Source organism: Lissotriton helveticus, chromosome 1_1 (assembly GCF_964261635.1).
Source record: "Lissotriton helveticus chromosome 1_1, aLisHel1.1, whole genome shotgun sequence".
NCBI classification, from domain to species: domain Eukaryota; kingdom Metazoa; phylum Chordata; class Amphibia; order Caudata; family Salamandridae; genus Lissotriton; species Lissotriton helveticus.
Window position 1 is genome coordinate 1,925,456,486 of NC_136057.1, and position 18,418 is coordinate 1,925,474,903.

Genomic DNA, 18,418 nt, shown 5'->3' on the forward strand with positions numbered 1-18,418 from the left:
CGCCGGTTGTTTGCGTTGCCATTGGAACATCTCCACGAAAATGATTAAGGGAGCAAGGCCCAACCTTGCAACTCATCTCAGAAGACAATGACATTAAATGTGGCAGTGAAAACTGCTCCTAATCCCTAGCAGAATCAGGAAACAAGGGGAGGTAAATATCCACTGCGAAATGAGTCTCTTCCAAACATAAGCTGGCTCTGTGAATATATGTTCATAGTATCCCGACCGATATGCAATATAATAAGGGTTCTATGGGATGTATATAAAGGCGTGTCAGGTCGCAAACTGAACTATGGTAAATATACCTTGAAAGGGGGAATGAGAAAGAGAACAACAGTAGTACTTAAAGACACGTTGCATTGGCGGCGTAGTACCGCGATGCCATAAACATACACACACACATCAGTTCAATGCCTGCTCACGGTCTGACTTCCAACTGGGGCTGTGGTCCCGACATAACCGGACCCGCCTTCTGACTTACAGGGGTGACCCTGTGCCTAGCTCCCATAACCGGAGATGAGCGTGAAAAGGAAGCCAGCTCGCAGTCCCCGTGCGCCATGCCCACGTGCCCGGCCCATGATGGCAAATGGCTAAAGGGTCACCATCACACCTAACGATACGGTTTGCCCGCCCACCCCGGGCACTTGGCCAGTTGCCCCCATACCGCTAAACGTCTCCGACCTAGGCTGGGGGAAGGTGAAAGGCCGCCCACACCCCAGGGCATCGCTAAACAGTCTCTGGGCCAAGCGTTCTGGTGGCCTGCTGGGCACAGCCAGGCGTCTAACTAAACACGTCTGAGGCTCAAATGTCTATTTACTGTGTACACAAACACCTATTAAACCGAATGCACGTGCAAGAACCGAGCATCATCTGAGTAGAAGCTGATCCGAAGAAAATGTATTATCTATTGGGGATGCATTCAGGAGAACAGGACTGGGAGGGTGAATACACTCCAGCACAGGTCATCACGTTACGGCGGCCTCTGAGTAACACGCTCACACGAGAGCAGTGTCCGGCCCGTGGACCACCCAGCCCTTCATACATGGTGCAGAACTGGTGTATCCTAACACCCTCATCGACGAAGCATGCAACTACGGAGCTGCCGATTCCCTCACCCTGCACGGGAACAATGACCTGAAGGGGTCTATAAGGTTGCCAATGACGAGCGGACCTGGCGCAGTGGCTGCCCAAAGCGGGCTGAGGGAAACGCCATCTTACCGACTCCCCCCCTGATGAGAGGGGGGGTGGCCTCCACGCGTGGGGGCCAATTACGGACGCAACAGAATCGGGCACCCTACACACATGGGTGATGGCGAGCGGGCCCCATGCGGGAACAAGCCTAGACACCTACCGGCAGCAGGGATGCTGGGGTCCTACGATCGCTGCGAGAGCGCTGAGTCTCCACGACGCACGGAGCTCCCCTAGGAGAATCCCCACCACGGGTACGGGCTAGCCCGGACGTGAGCTCTCCTGCCTATTTGCTGCTCATTGCCCGCATGCTGGCCTCCTGCCTGCCCCAGCCAGGGCAAGCCAGGACACCCATACCGAGCCTCGCCAAGGGCGGGCTAGAGGTGGTATTGAAGTGTCGATTGGAGGGGTGGAGGATGCCGGGGACAAGTCCCAGACACCAGAAGGGGAGGACCGCCCGATGCGAATGCTCGGGCACGGGGATCGCGGACAACGAGTAGAGTCCCGTCCCAACCCCATGGCCCCCCCAAGCAGTGAAGCTGATCCGAAGAAAATGTATTATCTATTGGGGATGCATTCAGGAGAACAGGACAGGGAGGGTGAATACACTCGAGCACAGGTCATCACGTTACGGCGGCCTCTGAGTAACACGCTCACACGAGAGCAGTGTCCGGCCCGTGGACCACCCAGCCCTTCATACATGGTGCAGAACTGGTGTATCCTAACACCCTCATCGACGAAGCATGCAACTACGGAGCTGCCGATTCCCTCACCCTGCACGGGAACAATGACCTGAAGGGGTCTATAAGGTTGCCAATGACGAGCGGACCTGGCGCAGTGGCTGCCCAAAGCGGGCTGAGGGAAACGCCATCTTATCGACTCCCCCCTGATAAGAGGGGGGGGTGGCCTCCACGCGTGGGGGCCAATTATGGACGCAACAGAATCGAGCACCCTACACACATGGGTGATGGCGAGCGGGCCCCAGGCGGGAACAAGCCTAGACACCTACCGGCAGCAGGGATGCTGGGGTCCTACGATCGCTGCGAGAGCGCTGAGTCTCCACGACGCACGGAGCTCCCCTAGGAGAATCCCCACCACGGGTACGGGCTAGCCCGGACGCGAGGTCTCCTGCCTATTTGCTGCTCATTGCCCGCATGCTGGCCTACCGCCTGCCCCAGCCAGGGCAAGCCAGGACACCCATACCGAGCCTCGCCAAGGGCGGGCTAGAGGTAGTATTGAAGTGTCGATTGGAGGGGTGGAGGATGCCGGGGACAAGTCCCAGACACCAGAAGGGGAGGACCGCCCGAGGCGAATGCTCGGGCACGGGGACCGCGGACAACGAGTAGAGTCCCGTCCCAACCCCATGGCCCCCCCAAGCAGTGAGTAAAGAGTAGTGGACAACGCAGGAGGACCTGAGACCCGTCTGGGACGGCCCAGGCCTGCCCCTATACCACCCCGGTGTGACCGACGACGGCCACCGCGTGGGCACAAGTTGTCTCTGCACCCCCACCTCCACAGCGGCCCGCTACCTAAGCAGGCCGCCTGGCCCGGCTCAACCTCCGGGGAGAGGGAGTAGGCGGAGGGGGGGGTACCGGCCCGAGGAGCCTCACTCACCGCCAGCCAAAAGAGTGTCCCCGACGTAGAGCGCGCGACGTCCGGAGCGGCAAAGAGGCCTGAGCAATGGCGAGGGGGAGAGATATACCCCCCTCTCCCTGCCTGCCGCCCCGGACGCGCGTCACCTGACCCGCCCACATCCCACCGGGCAACGCCTCCCCTGGGGAGGAGTGGCTGACCACATTACGGGACGGGGGCAGCCCTCCGTGACTAAGGGCCCGCCCTCCTGATGGCCACAGGGTGGCCTCTGGCAGGCGCATGTATGAGTAAAACCCTAACCCTGGTGACACGGCCACATTAACCATCACTGGGACCCCGGCGGAGGACGAGGCGGTCTGTCACTGTCAGATCTATGATAAGATCTATGACAGAGCGATGGGGGAAGTGAGACTGGAACCCGCCCTGAAGGTACCACAGAGCGATGCCCTCACCCTCACTGCAGCAGCTGCTGCAAAGGGGAAGATGTGACCAGTGTCATATGTCACTCTCTGATATGTTCTGTCCTTTCAGGCTCTAAGAGTGATCTGTCAGTAACATACCTAGGAGTGCCTCCCCTGCCACTGACTACCTAAAGGTGACTAATGTCCAGCTCCAGACTGAATTTATTTCTAATGCTTTGTGTGACATACTTCCTTTGACATACTTCTAGCACCATACTTCGGTGACATACTTCCTGTGACATACTTCGGGTGACATATTTGGAACAGCACTGGGGACTTCCAGTTGACTCATTGTCCTCTCAGTGACACATTAGTCCAGTCCACGTACCCGAGGGTCTTCTCAGTGACTCACTTTGGGTTAATTAAATGTCCTGCTACTGACTTACGTAGGAATCCTAGAGGGAGCCACTTATATGAGGCTGCGTGAGTGTCTGACTGGGGCGGTACTTAGAGTTGACTCACACTTACATGAGAGTCCAGTCAGTAACACACCTAGGACCGCCTAGTGATCTACAGCATCACATGCATTAACGTCTGAGTATCATGCAGTGACATACATAGTGCTGCTAGAGTGTCCTATTCCAGTGCTGTAAGAAGGATGGACTGCAGAAAGAATGTGGTTGATTCACAGTAAGTGAGTAACAACCATTTGCAATGCGATAGGTCTCGCATTTTCAAGAGTTTGAGCTATTGGCATTGTAATGACAATGCTTTTTATTTTTGTTTTGCAAACCTGCAAGTGGTGCCTAAACACCCATTTAGTAGTTATACCCCTTGTTTACGAGAAGCAAAGCTGGCAGTAACAAAGGCACAGTTACCTCCAGCCTTGCTTCTCATAAGTGCGTGTTTATGCACTGCTTGCAGATTTTCAAATCACAACTAAACGCCATTGTCATTTACAATGCCAATAGCTCAAACTCTTGCAAATGCAAGACCTATTGCATTGCAAATGCTTGTTGTCATTGTATCCACATATGTAATGCAGCAAATAACATTATACCAACAGCAAGCGAGGGCTATTGGCTTTGTCAATAGTTAGTTGTATAAGAAGAAAAAACAACTATGAAAAAAAAAAATATATATATATATATATTATTGAAAATGCTTCAGTTCTGACATGATAAGACAGTGAAAGAACTATAACGAGTCTCTTGTGAGTTACATTAAAGGCAGTGAAAGGTGGTACTGCTGCTGAGTAAAGATTTTTTTCACCCTCACACGGAGGGCAAAAATGGAGAGTCCGAATGGGACCCGTCTCAGCAGCTGCTTTTTAGAACTGCCGGCCCACTTAAAGCCCTGGCTATAATCTTGCACTTGCGTGCTAATAAAAAGCTGCATTTCTTTGCTCAGTGTTTTAATTTATTTGCTGCTGGCAACCATACGTAGTCAGTCCCCCTATTGCTGACCCTGCACTGTTTAATACTGCTCTGAGGTGGCTACGCTGATAGATATCTTTTACTGATTCATTAGATTCTTATTCTTTTTCATAATTCTGAATTAGGGTTTATTTTTAAATTATTTGTGTTCCCTTTCACCGGCCTATCTTCTCGTCTGCTTTCTTTCGCTCTTTATTTTGCCTCCTCACAGACATCAAACACTGCTGTAGCAGCTACCCTTCCCATGGACCAATCTATTGACCAAACAATGCCGACTTATTCTTGAACCACAAAACAACTCCTTTGCGTTGTTTAAAATGTTAGTCCTGTTTTTCTTTCATTCAGTTTCTTGAGTTATAGACATACATTTCCCTCTGGGACCATTCTCATGTTATCAGTACATCTCCTTTTTTTCTTCATCCATGTATTTTTACCATACTCCCAGCGACATTTAAGATGTCATTGTTAGTCAGTTTAACAGCTTTTTAGTCTTAAAATTCCCTGTTTTGTCACAAAATAGGTTTCTCATATACCCTGTGGTGTGCTACCTGTAATGCAGTACCACTTGAGTGTTCCGCTTGTTCGACCTGCCTAGGGACACCTCTGGAGTAGTAGGAATCCAGAGGTGCTCATTAACGAAGGCCTTCAGCAAGTCACTTACTTCATTGTTGGAAAAATCCATCTTGAAAATCTTCCCCCTGTTTAAAAAGTGTAGACTGGGAGGCATCGGAGAATATGAGAAAATCAGGGGCTTTGCTAAGCAATCCAAACTCTCATCTCGTACTCCACTGCCACATACTCGTAGTGGTGAAGTCTCAACGAATGCCGTCATCAGAATGGGTAGCCGCTGGGGACAACACGATGCATAAGCCGTTACCGGACCTAGCAAGGTATCTGTATCCATTGGTACTGCTGATGGTAGTGTAAGACAGACGTCTAACATGCATTCTTCTCCGTATAGCAAACATCGAAGCACAGGTAAGATGCAATCTTGCCAGATCGGTCTGAATGAAAGAAACCAGGTCATATTCAGATCTCTTAGCCGGGCTAATCCGAGGACTTTAGTGATGCCGTCCCGATAGCGTATAGCTAGGATCGTTTCTTCCATCGTTGCTGGAGTCCTGTCTGTGGCTTGGTTTGCCATATCGGAGCAGAAGGATCAAAAATAAAATTCCTGCTACGAGTCCCAAAAGTAGAGGTAGGCCGCCAAAGACAGAATGCACAAAATTCGGGATAAAGCCCAGAATTGTTTCAATGGGTGTTAACAGTCCTGAAAAAATTGTCTTAAATACATGTGCGATGCCACTGGTATCTGACATGTTTAAGATTTGGCTCAACATTTCTACTAAATGCACGGGGCAATTTGTTGATAATAATGAATGTATCTCTGCCGTTGTCCTTGCAACTTGCAGATCATACGTTTCTTTAGACGAGGTCAAAGGCACAGTTGTCTGTAAAAGAATAGACTTCATTCTGCTTAAAGTATCAATTCGAATAGAAGAGATATTCAAATAAGGCCATATTGCCGCCTCCATGTCTGGATTGCTGTTTGGATACAATACTTGCATACAACAAGTGACCATGGAACTAACGCTCACGAGATAGGCTTTTCCTGGCACCATGCCACAACAGCTGTGGTCCTTTATCAGAACATAGCTGCCGTTGGAAAGCTGTCTAAAAAATGTCTCTATCTGTGTTGCAGGAGTGCCGTGCAGGTGAGATGAAAGGTTATTCGAAGACCCTTCGCAGGCCCCATGCAAGTTAATACCTTGACACAGAAGTGTACCGCTTAGTGATGTTTTACAATTGTTACCACTAAGAAATACCTCCTTTTTCTTTTCACTATAATATTTGTGTGTATAAGGTAATTTCCATGTTGACTTGATGTATCCTTTACCCAACCTTTCATACTGGCCCGCTGGTATATACTCTTGGCAATATTTAAACTGGAAAGTTGTTATCAGAATTGTAATTATTCCGTGTATTATCTATTCAATGACAGGTCTTTCTGACATTGTCAGTGGTAATCTCTCAAGTTTTTTAATGCTCAGAATCGTATAGTCTGCTCCTTTTTGTGCCAAACTGATTTGTTTATCAGTAAGGTTAAAGATAGAGAATAATGACGTGGTGTTGATTAAACGCCATGGCACGTAGCCTGAACGCAGATTTTGCAACGTCCAGCCAAGCTGTACAATAGAACGCAATTGGGACTGACCATGTTGTAACATTAGCAAGTCCTGCTCTATTATATCAATAGCAGATGATACAATGCTGTCCAGTGAATATATTCTGGAGGACAGAGTCATTAACCCATCATCCACTACAGAAAGTGATTTTTCCAAATTAATGCGATCAATTTCTCGTATTTGTTCTGCTGTTTCAATTTGTGTTACTTTCCAAGCCTCGCTGTATGCAGCGGATATACCGGCCGCTATGAAACGTTTTTGACGCTGTTTGCGTGGTCCCAGTATGAAATCACGCAAGTCAGCACCGTCTTTAAGTAAAGTCAAGTGTTGCTTAATTTCAGCCAGCGTGGATTTCTGTAGCCACTCAAGGCTTAGTTTCCCTACACTGTATGTTGTAACTATCCCTGGATGTTGTCTCTGGGAGTATCTAGGGTCTGGCCTGGTCATTTTGAACCCCTGTGTTTTGTTCAGGAATCTATCTTGACAGTTATTTGTGTCTGTTGGCCAGATCAACCATTTTTTCCAATCAGGATGTGTTCTGTTTTGGTGTAAAATATGGGATACGTCTATCTCCACATCTGTAGTGCTATTACTATCAGGTATGGGCTTTGGAATAGACGGTTTGTTTAAGTCTTTTATCTTAGCTAGGCCAAGACAAGTAGTCTGTTGAATGGTGTCATTCAAGACTATTATTTGTTCTGGGATCATGCAGGCTCTAAATAATGCTTCTAAACCTTGGACCTGCCATTCTTTTGTACCCCAGATGGTTTTTGTTTCAATGTTGGTTTTCCAGAATTCAAAACCAAATGTAGTCATTTTTTCATAAAATGTTTCAGAATAAATCAATTTAGTATTTGTCAACATTGTTTTCATTCCTGTCTTATTTAACACTTTAAAATAAAACGTTTCTGCATCACTTGTGTTAAACCCTGAGAAGTATGGGAATTTCTCATAAAATGTTTTCGAGCTGCCTTTAGGCGGTGTTGGACAATGTTCCCATTGATTATATTTTAACCCCTTTAAAGCGTTGTAAATCCCTCCCCAGTGCTGCGCTGTCCATTGGAACTAGTGCTGAATGGACGTCCAACGGTCGTGCGCAGCACTGGGGAGGTAGTGGCCGTGACGACCGTTGGCCGACGGCAGCAATTAAGGGGTTAAAACATTTCTAGGCTGAGCAGTTTTATGCAAATAGTGATCACCAAAATGATTATAACAATATAACTCTTCATAATTTGATGAACCTTGAAAATAATCATGTTCTGTACATTTTGCTGACATTACTAAATCTGACATCATATTAATAATGTTTTCAAAGTCCCAATCATCAGAGAAAGTACTTAGTTTTACAAAGTCACTTAATGAAACCTTGAATTGGTGTGGATATTTCAAGAGCTCAATCGGGCCATAAATTTCATATTCCGTTTTGTCCCATGCTACCCCACCGGGTATTTAATTGGCTGTGATGTTCACTGATGACAGTTCTCTCTTCTCGATGTGAGAGGATGTGTGAGGCTTTAGGACCAAGTTGATGTTCTGACTTGCTGTGTCCATTGTACTATATTTTCCATCAATACATTTTCCCAAACATAGAACCATGATGAGCCAAAGCAGGAGGAAAAGTACACCTAACACAATCCAAAATTCAATCCATGGTGAAACCAGATATGTTTCTTTTAGTTGGTGAAAAAGTTCAGTCATTTTTTCTTTGAAAGTTTTTGTTGCTGGGTTTCTTCATGCTCGCCTGGATCTTCAGAAAAGTCATCGAAATTGATGAAGTAGGCAGATGCAGTTCTGTCAATTGTTAGAATTGCTTCCGGGTTTTCATTTGCTTTTGGATTTTTCTTTGTGTTTCATTAGCATAGACTGAAGCTACATCGTTGTAGATTGGTGTTTCTTTATGAACTGTTGCAATTTGGGTTTCAAGAGGCACAAGTTCCTTGGCTTTGTTGCATAGTCCTTTTTTATTCACTGCAGGTTTATCAAATGTGATTAGTCTCTCAGTTTGAACCTCTTGGATTGTAGCAAATTTTGGTATTTTGCTATTTCTTGGGAGTCCACTGGGCCTACTAATTATTGGCCACATGATTGTGGTTTCACCAGTTCGATGGATACAACTCGGTTCTCCTTTTTACCAGCAAGGGGCGGTAGTACAACTGATCTTGTTCCACTAACAGCTAAGACAGGTACTGCTTTTCTGTAAGAAGGCCCAAATTCCTTCTTCACCGCGATCTTCTCTCTGACCAGATCCCCAATCTTTGGAATCCAGACAGGTCTTGCTGGGACAGGTGGTTTTTCTTCAGTGGCTGTTTGCTGTTGTTTTAACTTTGTATTACTCAGGTTTCTTCTTGTTTCATTTAAGTCCTGTAAAACAGCCAAACGGTCTTTGATATCAAAGGATTTTTCTTCTACCACTGAAGTGTGACTATCAAGATCCTGAATGTGCATTCTAGTACTGAACAATAGTTCGTATGGAGTGATACCTTTTTAGAGAATTTCTTGGCAGATTATTAAGACTACGTTGGACACTTGTTAAATGTTTGACCCACCCATCATCCGAACCTAATACCCTCGCCGTTATAGATTGCTTTATGTCCCAGTTTTTTCTTTCCACTACCGCATTTCCCTCAGGATGGAATGGAGAAGAGTACCGCAATGCAATGCCCATGCTGGCCATGGCCTCCTTGTAAGCCCGAGAGCTGGTCAGAATGTAGCATGCCAATTGCGTATGTGCCGATAAAGACTCGCAAATCTTTTATAACAGTTCTGGCGTCAGCCGAGTGCTGGTGTCTGCATTTTAAGTGAATCTAGTCTTAAATATTATGGGGACGCATTTCTCCTGCTGGATTTCTGCGAATAGAAAGCCTGATGGTTTCGTAATAAAAAAGTCCTGACAATACTCCGGTCGGTTCACAACTGCAATCTCTGTTGCAGTTTGGACAGCCCATTGCAAATTTGTAATGTTGCAGGCTCATCCCCGGCCACCAGTATTCTGATTGTAATTCTTTCAGAGATTTCAAGATCTCTTGGTGCCTTAGACCTTCACCCATGTGTGCGTCTGCTATTAATATGACTCTCCTGTTCGTGTTTGGAATTACTCTATCCCCCACTCCAGGGATTTGAGCAAAAGGAACGGAGTTTGCATCAATTATGTATGTATTACTGAGTGGATAGTTCAGAGGCAATGCTGCATAGTCGCCTTTTAAGGACGCTTTTCCCGCCAGCATGGTTTCTCCGTCTATGTATTTTTTACAACGCTTTTTTGTGGCTACGGAAGCCGGTTGAACCGCTTCCGCTGTGGCTCTGAGAGCCAATGAATTCCCTGCAACGTGAACGCCATCACGCTGATGACTCAGTGTATGTATCACGTGAGTCTTTCGTAGTTCTTTCTGCATAAGAACTACTTGTTCCCAAAGCTTTTTATGCTTTATTGTGGCACCTGTGTCATCTTTGTAATCATTTTGAACCCAGTTCTGCAAGTCATTATTGTAAGACCTGACGCAGAAATGCGAATCGCAGACTATTAGTGTCGGAAATTCACGATCGGCATTTTCAAGCGCCATCTTTAAAGATCTGATTTCAGCTCGCTGAGCTGAACAGTTTCTGAGTGATTCAGTTTTGGTGACTATTGGTCTGAATTTACCAAAGCGCCAGCGACCTTTAACAATCGCGCACGCTGCGTTGTAGGATTTTTTTCTCTACATCGTAATGTTGTGCAAATCTGTCCATGTAGATTACACATGTGTACTGTTCGAGAGGCAGAATTTCGATTGGCAGAGGATATTCTTCATATTCTAGATTTTCTAGTTTTTTCATTTTCGGGTCAAAATAGTATTTCACGTCTTCTGCAGCAAGAGAATTTTCCCATTGAATCCATTTCGGATCTAATGCCACATCAGTCAAATTGCGTGGGCTTGTTAATGCCTCAAGGGCTGATTCTGCTGTTAAAACAGTTATCCTTCTGCCTTGGGCTTGGGCTCTTTCTTTTGCTACAGCAGTTTGAACCGTAGTCAGAATTTTTTCAGTAGAACTGAATTTCATTTCAGCTTGTGTGTACAAGTGTGATTTATAAGCTATTGGTACCGTTTCCCCCTCATTAGAGGTCAGGTACGTGAATCCGCATCTTCCTGGGATGACTCGGATTACAAGGTTGCGTATGTTTTCGCGTGTTTGTAATTTTGTTTTAGCTAACATGTCTGTTTGCAATGATCTTAAAATTTCTGTGTGTTTCTGAGTCCAATTAATTGGTTTGAAATCAGGTTTTATTAATTCAAAGAGGTTTAACCCTCTCTGCATAATTTAGAATGTATGTTCTTCCGAAATTCAGGAAACCTAGTATTGATTGTAAGTTCTTCAGCGTTTTTGGTGCTTGGAGTACAGCGCACTTCTCTAAGAAGTTGTCTGCTAGGCTTTTGCCTTCACTTGATAATTCATATCCTAAAAACAGGACAGTTAGATGGGCAATTCGTGACTTTTTAAAGTTGAATTTGTAACCCTCAGCTGCAAATCCAAGTATTATGGTGTTCACTCTTTTCAAGTGAGTCTCCAGGTCATTATCTGTGAGATAGATGTCATCGACATAAGATAATGCCTCATCATCATATATTTGTAGTAACTCTGTTACCCTTGCTGAGAATAATCCTGGGCTATTCTTGAATCCCTGTAGGAGTCGACAAAAGTGTTTTTGCGACCCCATTATTGAGAACGCGGTCAATACCTGCTCTCAGGTGCAATGTTTTGACAAAAGAATCCATTAGAGATGTCTAATGTCGTTTTGTATTTTTTGCGCACAATGTTATTCATCAGTGCTGCACTGTGTGAGTTTTGTACTGCAAATGTTTTGCAACAGGAGTTTAGGTGTCTGTAGTCCAAAACTAGACGATATGAATCGTCTGGCTTGGAGACAGGAAACAAAGGAATGTTCATTTGTGAGGTGCATGTTTCAATCACCCCCTGGTATTCAAGTTGATCTAAGATCTCCCTGACTTGCTTTTTAGCTTCTTGCTTAACTGGGTACTGCCTTTGTGCAGTGGGTTGACTTTTTAACTGGATTTTGTGGTGAGGAGAATCCTCATCCCATCCTACATGATTTTTATATAATGCAGGAGCTTGGGCCACTGCCCATTTTCTTGCATATATAGATTTTTTATGAATTGAAATATGATTTGAGAAGGCAGGCATAATCATTTCTTGGCCATGAGGGCACTCCCTGACAAACTCTGGTGGCCAGTCTTTCTCAGCTAGAAGGATGTCATAGCCTTTCAAAAGGTTATCCCAAAAGAGACCCCTTACTTTCCTAGTCTTGTCACCCTCTATACGCAATGTTATTTCGTATATTTTATGAGGTTTGCTAACTCTGGTATCTGCAGTTTCCACCTGAATTCATTAGTGTCCACTGTCTCCAGAAGATTAATCAGGATCTTGCAAGCTATGGACACTTCTGCTGCGCTGTCTAGCTTTGTCTGGGCCCACTCTCCGTTTTTCAGTTGTGTCCTCAGTGTCCTCGGCATGTTTAATTATTTTAATACTGGCTACCTTCTTTCTTAGAAAATTGTAATTTTTTACTTTGATGAGCAGGTTTCTTGTCTTTGGACTTGACGTGCTCTTCCCTGTGTTCTGACCGTCCTCTTCTTTCCGATTTCTGCGAGGAAGTCTGAAAATATCGAGAGGGATGTGTATCAATATCTTGATATCTATCAGGTTTTTTCAAATTATCCCTATTTCTAAGGTTGTATCTTTTCTCAGAGGGCTCCCTCTGGGGAGACTTGTTTCCTCGGTCAGGAGATCTTTCTCTCCGTTGAGGAGACCTTCCTCTGGGCTGGAATCGTTTTTCTCTGGGAGTGGATTGTTTATTACCATCCCAACTCTTTTTTGGTTTTGCTGGTTTCCCACCCAAACTATCTCTTCCTAGTTCTTCATAGGATTTTTATATGATTCTGGCAAGTTCAAATGGTTTTTCTGCTATATCTGTTTCTTTAAATTTCTGGCGGATCGCCACAGATGCTGCTTCTCCTTTTATTTTGGCTAATAATATAGCTGAGACCTGCTTGAAGTCTTTCAGTAATTTCATACCCAGAGTTAAAGCAGGTTCTGGACCGTATTCATTTTGAATCTGTCTTAGCACATCTGGTATTACCGCCATGGATGGAACACCATGTGTTTTTGTGTAGTTAGAAGCAAAGACTGTACCCCAAGTGTCACAGTCTTCCACATGTGGTGCGATCTCCATTGGAAGACAGATAGTCAGAATTCTGTGTTTCTCAGTAGGTGTAGTATCAGGAAATACTGCTTCTATTTGAGTTATTTTTTGTGCTAGCCAGAATGGAATTTGTTCCCGTTTTGCGGGTATTTTGCCAATTGCTGATTGTATATTCTGTGGTGTGATCTTATTTGTGTTCCCCTGATGAGGGGTCAGCTGTGGAATGTTAATCGTTGGTTGGACTGTTGAAGTCCGCTTTACATATTGGACCAATTGTCTATGTATTTTAATTAGTATTTTTAGCTGAGCTAAAAGTTCCCGGTCTGACATTTTATCAATGTCTGGATGTGGTGTGTAGCTGGCTAGAACCGGCCACGTGGCTTCTGGTCTACCTAGTGGACCTAGCCTGGTGATGTGATTATGATGTTTTAGGGCGCCTTTAAACCAGAGCAGGTGCTCTTGGTAATTTAGTGGGATTTCAACATCCTCGAAAGGAGTGTATTCATCCGGAGGTTCCTCTATTTTGTAATAGTGGAATTCGTGTGTTACAGCGTTTGCTGCTGGAAAGTTTATCCATGAATAGAATACATCTGTCTGCCGATATTCATGGGCCTCTACCACGAATATGACTGTACCACCTCGTGATGTCAGTCCATTTTCTATAAGTTTAATAGTTATAGTTCTTCTTATATTTTCCGGGATGATAATTGCACACGGTTCATTTTCATTAAACCCTGTAACATCGAAATCCGGTTGATTCGCATCTACTGCAGCTTCACCGGTTTCGTTGCTGTCGCCGTTAGTTGACATTGTCTTAATGAGAGTTTGCAGAGCAGGTTTCCAAGGAAACAAAGATTAGGTGCACAATATTTTGGAACACTGTATCCTTCAACGTTGACTAAACCAAAAACTAATACATAGGAATCTCTTCCTACTAAGTTCCGGCGGATTTTAACCTTTTACCCACTCCAGACGTCATTTGGAGTTTTTACGGGAAACGGGTTCTGTGTGAAAAAGCACGACTGAGTTACTCTAGTGTCTTGCGTTAGATTATCGCCTTACCAAACGTTGGGCGCCATGTAGTGTAGTTCCTATATTCCCAATAGGCTCTGCGCATTGAAATAATATAAACAGCAGTGTAGACGTAGGACTGAGGTCGACTAGGTCTCTACTGACTATATTAGACCTAATTAGTTTTGCCAGCTAGCTCAGAGGTCACTAGAAACTTTCTCGAGTAAACAAGGAGGAGTTTAACTTCCCTGGATAGACAAGAAGGGATTAGCTTCTGACAACCATATAACATGACAACTTTGCTCCCTCAGAATAAGAGTGTATGTCTAGAGTCGTGTGAAAACAATAGACAGCTATTTTACTCAGTCAATCGTGCATACTTAGTTTCACCAGAGTGCAGAGAAATAGAGAGACAGGCGTTTTCAATAAAAGGTGCTATTTATTGAGCAGTCTTCTTTCTCATGCAAGAGAAATGCATTGCCACAATTGCAATACTTATAGTAAAGTAAAGTGCGTACAGTAAAAGGAGTATTGTAAAATAATACTGTAAAAGCATTGATATGGTTTCTTAGCCATATGATACTTTAAAATAGATAAAATATATACATACATAAAAACATAGTCTAACATACTCAACTGGTGCTTCTAAATACGCCTACCCCGGTGTACCTGACCTAAGCCTAATATGTGGGAAGGAGTAAGTAAGTAGCAGTTTAAGTTAAGTTGGTTTTGCCAAGGAATCTGAATCAAGAATTTTCTTTAAGGGTTTAGTCAGCTCCGTACCTGGGTAATGGAATGCAGGAGGTCTGGTATCTCTCTCTCAGGACTCGATATCCCAGCAACCCGCAAGGGTGGCTGGAAACACTGGAGCTGGATTTTCTCGGCTGGAGAAAAAGACAGCGCCTTTTTCAGTGCGTCGAAAGGGAGGGACGGCGTCCATGGGCTCTCGCATCAGCTGGGCTCTCGGGCAAGTAGATGGCCACTCTGCTCCAAACCACCGTGTGTTTGCTTAAGGCAATGTTGGTATATTTATACCTGAAAGGTGCCGGGTTTGCCGTAAGGTTGGACATAAGACGTCAATAAAAGATGTCACTAAGAACTAGCCGTTCTTTCAGTGCTCGCAGGAGTTCTAGGACAAATCAAAACAAAAGCATGGGGAATTCCCAGGTTGCTGGAGGTTTGGTTTGTTTAAAGAACTCGTTGTACTTTCTAGGAGTCTAGGGAAGTAGCCTTGCCTAATTTGGACTGCATGGGATATGATTCTTATGCCTTTATAAGGATATTATGTATTATAGCCATATAAGGGCATACATTGGGAATATCGAATTAGGGTCCTAGATAGAAATACAACACCTGACCCACTCAAGAACCTGTTGCTACTTGGCACAGCTGATCAAGAATCCTTGCCTGAGTATACAAGAAGTATCATATTATAGTGATATTATATATTTTCTTTTACACATTTTTCTATATAGCAGAGTGACTTAATACCTTGGTCCTGAAGAATGCCCTGAACATTCCAGTCCTACAGGGCAGAAACATGTTGACCACATACAGGGTGAATATCCATATCCCTGTTTCACTATGCTTTTAATCTCTATCCCTTAGGGCATAGGAGTTAAGTTATTTGCTCCTATTGAGATAGTTTTAAAACACTTATTTCTTTAGCAGTCTGCCCCATAGGTATTAGTACTTTTGGTCCTATAGAACATCCCTGCTCCTTTCCTACGGGAAAGTTGTAGCCCACACTGGGTACCTTACAGTCCCAGTGTGCGGAGGGGACCCTATGATGAAGCATGTCACCCTAGGGGGAGTGAGGGTTATCGTCCAAACACATGTAGTACCCCACCTGTCCCTCTTCTTCCCCTCTGTTTCTGTAACCCTGTACACTGTGTGAGTTTAGATATTTTGGAAGTAGTACAGTATGGATTAGGTAATGCATACTTCCCCTTGACCCTAAGTGTGAAATACATTCCTTTAGATACTGCCATCCTTGCGAACTGTAGAACTGTAAAAGGTTTACATTATACACTGTTTGCCACTTTTGCTTAAAGGAATGTAAGCGGTATACACCATGCCCACAAGTAAAGCATTTTTTTTTTACATTTCTTATAGTGCTTTATTATAGCCTTATAGCCCGCCGTAGCGGGCTATACCGGATATTAAAGGCCCGCTGAATCGTTAAAGGCCCGAGCCGAAGGCGAAGGACTTTAACGAGACAGCGGGACTTTAATAGCCGGTATAGCCCTGCTACGAAGGGCTATAAGGATATTAGAACATTCTGCCACTAGAGGGCAGAATGTTCTAACAAATTAAACAAAGGGTTCTCGAAGCTAGAGGGGATATAAATCCCCTCGAGCTTCGAGAAGCCTTTGTAGAACATTGGAATGTTGCTCTGCCGGCCTTTACCGGCCCGTAGAAGCAGGGAGCACTCCATTGTCTGCAATGGAGATCCCAACATTCCAATGTTCTAATAACTTTTAGAAGGCTCGGTTGACTAACACAAGATTTTAAATTGTGACCTATCTCATGATATAATACTGTCAATCTAGCTCATTAGGAACATTCTCTTGCTGCAGAGATTTGTATGTAAAAAGCTGGCCATAAGATTGAATCATCAAAAGATATTTTAGAGGGTTAATGCAAGATTCTCATAATTTGCTGTAAGTATGTTAGGCAAAATTTCAGAAAACGTATACAAAATACAAATCTGTCATTTAGAGCTATATTATAGTGTGAAGTTAGTTCTCGGCGTAATTACGTGACGTGGTGTAATGGCTTAATTTAGAGAATTTTGTGTAACAAGCAAAGCATGAAGTTCCTAAAATTACACCGGCATAATTGAAACTTTGCCCAGTCCTACATGTAACCAGACAGGCATACATTTGATTCTTTGTGGATGTAACTGGAGTTTCATTCCACTGAACCATTCTATTGGGTAGTAATTTAAACATTCTCTAACTCCAAAAAAGAATTTACTTTGCATTTTGGGCAGAATAAAAAGTAATTTAATATGATTTTAAAGTAGTACCTGCATGCACATTACATTGCATGAAAGAATCACCTTTAAATGCACTGAATACGCAAGTATTTTCCTTGCTTTTACTGAAATTCAATTTGCACCGTATCTTGCAATGCTGGTGTCTCTCCTTGGTCATCTTTCATAAGCAGATTTATTTCCTTGAGAGGGCATCCTGTGAGTAGGTTTTTCTTTGTTTCTATAGATGGCTCTCTTAGTTTAGATGTAAGGTATGGCAGCGCGACCAGCTGTGCGGACTTCACACACCTACTGGAATACACCTCCTGAAAATAGACAGTACTAATTGTCCATCAATCTGCTCAGTACTTGCCTGCCATTACCTTATTCCTTTTCAGTTATCACTCCTGTGTCTCAGACAACCGCTGTCTGGACCTGCAAGTGACAGAGGTCTTTGAAAAGAGCAGAAATCTGGGGAAGGTAGCAGGGTTTGGGGAAGATGCCCATGGACGTCATTTAGGCATCGCCAGGAGTCCCTGTGGTGACCCCTGGCATGCCCTTTGTGACCCTTGGCACTGCCTTTGGGACCCCTAGCGTCAGCAGTGGCAAAATCAGTGGCAGGAACATAAGCAGCCAGTCCTTATGGATGTCGGGGGGGGGGGGGGGGGGGCTGGGGAGAAGGAGCTGGGCTTCGCTCACCTCATTTTTTTGTAAACTTTTTATTATACTTATAGTGAATAATATTACGTTATTCGCTATTAGTTTAGTAAACATGGAGTACAAATAGCTGGAGTATGATTTTCCCTGGCAGCTAAGGTAAGAAAGAAAAGGCTTTTAAATGCATGTATGTTGTGTGCGGGCTTGCAGTTTTGAGAGTGTTGTTGTAAGAGAAAGTGTGTGTTATGTGTGAATGCATGTGTAGGTGTAAACATATGTATGTATGTGTGAGCAAAAGTAAAGGTCAAGGGACATCAGGCCTGCCAAGTATCACACATCAGGCGTGACACCTGCGCATTTCAGTGTGGTAATCCGCATTACCGCTCTGAAATGCATTGTCACGCATATCTCTGTGTGTCAGCGGTCACTAAAATTGTGTCAGCCGTCACTAAAATTGCTGATAAAACTGTCTGTGGCAGCGCACCACCCGTGGCTTCCCCTTGCTGCTGCAGCAGGCTTGGGCTCGCAATCCGTGCGGCTCTCATTACCAGCATGACGTCACATCCTACTGCCAGAGCGCGCGCGGGGAGTTTATTTCGCGAGCTAGAAGGCAGTTTGCGGTGCATATAATAGTCATGGCGCTGGCCGAAGTGCTCACAGCCCTGTTTTCTACAGCAAGCACCGGCTCGGGCCACTGCCTCTCATCACTGTAGTTAATACAAGTTCTCGCCGGCTTTATTCAATATTACAGCAGCCGACGGAGAGAAATGACA

At 44.7% G+C, this 18,418-nt stretch overlaps 1 protein-coding gene across 1 annotated transcript in view; it reads left to right on the forward strand.

Annotated features, from left to right (window-relative positions):
• The window catches only part of LOC144755009 (2-5A-dependent ribonuclease-like), a 362,360-nt gene that overhangs the window by 307,690 nt on the left and 36,252 nt on the right, over nt 1-18,418 (forward strand). The gene's annotated exons all lie outside the window — the stretch shown is intronic.